General features: G+C 61.4%; 2 non-coding genes and 1 pseudogene across 2 annotated transcripts in view; all 3 read left to right on the forward strand.

The window, feature by feature from the left end:
* The window catches only part of LOC146142953 (small subunit ribosomal RNA), a 1,811-nt gene extending 985 nt beyond the window's left edge, over nt 1-826 (forward strand). The window contains exon 1 of the ribosomal RNA XR_014500236.1: nt 1-826. This exon is cut by the window's left edge and continues 985 nt beyond it. This is a non-coding gene — a ribosomal RNA (small subunit ribosomal RNA).
* Nucleotides 827-1,072: 246 nt separating this feature from the next.
* LOC146142954 (5.8S ribosomal RNA) lies at nt 1,073-1,226 on the forward strand. The gene has a single exon (XR_014500734.1). It is a non-coding gene; the product is annotated as a 5.8S ribosomal RNA (ribosomal RNA).
* Nucleotides 1,227-1,474: 248 nt separating this feature from the next.
* Nucleotides 1,475-2,500, forward strand: part of LOC146142955 (large subunit ribosomal RNA) — a 3,679-nt pseudogene continuing 2,653 nt past the window's right edge.

The following is a 2,500-nucleotide window of genomic DNA, read 5'->3' on the forward strand; positions in this document are numbered from 1 at the left end:
AGTCAGAGGTTCGAAGACGATCAGATACCGTCCTAGTTCTGACTATAAACGATGCCAACTAGCGATCGGGGGGCGTTAGTTTTACGACCTCTCCGGCAGCTTGCGGGAAACCAAAGTCTTTGGGTTCCGGGGGAAGTATGGTTGCAAAGCTGAAACTTAAAGGAATTGACGGAAGGGCACCACCAGGAGTGGAGCCTGCGGCTTAATTTGACTCAACACGGGAAATCTCACCCGGCCCGGACACAGTGAGGATTGACAGATTGAGAGCTCTTTCTTGATTCTGTGGGTGGTGGTGCATGGCCGTTCTTAGTTGGTGGAGCGATTTGTCTGGTTAATTCCGATAACGAACGAGACTCTGGCTTGCTAACTAGTTACGCGACCCAATCGGTCGGCGTCTAACTTCTTAGAGGGACTAGTGGCGTTTAGCCACACGAGATTGAGCAATAACAGGTCTGTGATGCCCTTAGATGTTCGGGGCCGCACGCGCGCTACACTGACCGGATCAGCATGTGCTCGCCTTGGCCGACAGGTCTGGGTAACCCGCTGAACCCCGGTCGTGCTAGGGATAGGGAATTGCAATTATTTCCCTTGAACGAGGAATTCCCAGTAAGCGCGAGTCATTAGCTCGCGTTGATTACGTCCCTGCCCTTTGTACACACCGCCCGTCGCTACTACCGATTGAATGGTTTAGTGAGGTCCTCCGATTGGACCTGGCGCGGCCGGCAACGGTCGAGCCGGCGTCCGAGAAGACGATCTAACTTGATCATTTAGAGGAAGTAAAAGTCGTAACAAGGTTTCCGTAGGTGAACCTGCGGAAGGATCATTAACGGTCTCGCAACGCTTCGGCGAACGCGAAACTCGGACAAGCGAGAGAAAAAGTCTTTGCTACCCGGCGCCCGACCCGCGAGGAGCGGCGCGCCGGCCGGCGATTCGGTCACCCGGTAATGTTTGCGCGTCGAGTGCCGCGGTGCCGCGCGCTCCGGCTTCAAGCGTCGGCCTGGCCGACCGCTCGGCGCGGTCTATTTTGTCACCCTATAGTGCGAGGCACTGTGCGAGCGAAACAATCGTGGATGGCTCTTGGCGGTGGATCACTCGGCTCGTGAGTCGATGAAGGACGCAGCTAGCTGCGTGAATTAGTGTGAATTGCAGGACACATTGAGCATCGACGTTCTGAACGCAAATTGCGGCCTCGGGTCAATCCCGGGGCCGCGCCCGCCTCAGGGTCGCGTTGCAAACGTTCCGCGCGGGGATTTCTCCGCGCGGCTGCTGCGGCGTCGGACGCGCGAGCGCCCGTCCCGCTCAAGACAGCACGGCACGATGCGCGACGATCGCGACCAGAATCCCGCGCGGCGGCGGCGAGTCGACCTCGAAGAGGCCAACGGCTGGCGGCTCAAGGGCGGGAATCGAGGTGCGCGGCGGCGCGCGGCGCCGACGGCGAGCGCGGAACGGGAAGAATAGTCCCGGTCCTTACTTTCGGCCTGAGGTCGGACGAGGCTACCCGCTGAATTTAAGCATATTACTAAGCGGAGGAAAAGAAACTAACGAGGATTCCCTCAGTAACGGCGAGTGAAGCGGGATGTGCCCATCGCCGAATCCGCGCGCTTTTGGAGTGCGCGGAATTGTGGCGTACGGAATTCGTCACGGCGCGCTTCGCCGGTCGCCCGCGTCCTTCTGATCGAGGCCTTTTCCCAGAGCGGGTGTCAGGCCCATGGCGGCGACAGGCGGGCGCGCTACGGCGTCTTCCCAGAGTCGGGTTGTTTGGGAATGCAGCCCAAAGCGGGTGGTAAACTCCATCTAAGGCTAAATACGGTCACGAGACCGATAGCGAACAAGTACCGTGAGGGAAAGTTGAAAAGCACTTTGAAGAGAGAGTTAAAGAGTACGTGAAACCGTCGAGAGGCAAACGGGAGGGCCTGTCGGGTCGCCCGGTCGCTTTCAGCCGGCCCCCTGTCGGCGACGTTGTCGTGCGGACCCTCACGGGCCGCCGGCGGCGCCGCCCGATCGGGGACCAGCGCACTAGCGCCGGGCGAAGGCCGCGACCGTCTGGACGGCGGCGAGAAGGCCGCGCGCAAGGTAACCCGGCCTCGGTCGGGTACTATAGGCGCGCGTGTCCGTCGGCCCGCCGTTCGGGCGAGGAGAGATCGCCGCGTCTGCCCTTCGGGGCCGAGCGCCCGGTGCCGGCTGGGGCGTCGTGGGTCGGGGACTGTTCTCAGTGCCCAGCCTCTTCGTCTCGGTCGCGCTTCCGGTGTCGTTTCGCGAGGCGCACGGGGTCCGCGGCTGAAGTCAGCCACCTTCCCGACCCGTCTTGAAACACGGACCAAGGAGTCTAACGTGAGCGCGAGCCACGGGGCAGTACGAAACCCATGGGCGCAGTGAAAGTGAATGTCGGCGCGGTCCGGCGGAGGTGAGACGTCGTCGTTCGCGGCGGCCGCATCACCGGCCGATCTCGTCCGCTTTGCCGGAGAGGTCGAGCGAGAGCGTTCGCGTTGGGACCCGAAAG

This window comes from Ascidiella aspersa, chromosome 5 (genome assembly GCF_963924565.1).
Source record: "Ascidiella aspersa chromosome 5, kaAscAspe10.2, whole genome shotgun sequence".
Classification (NCBI taxonomy): domain Eukaryota; kingdom Metazoa; phylum Chordata; class Ascidiacea; order Phlebobranchia; family Ascidiidae; genus Ascidiella; species Ascidiella aspersa.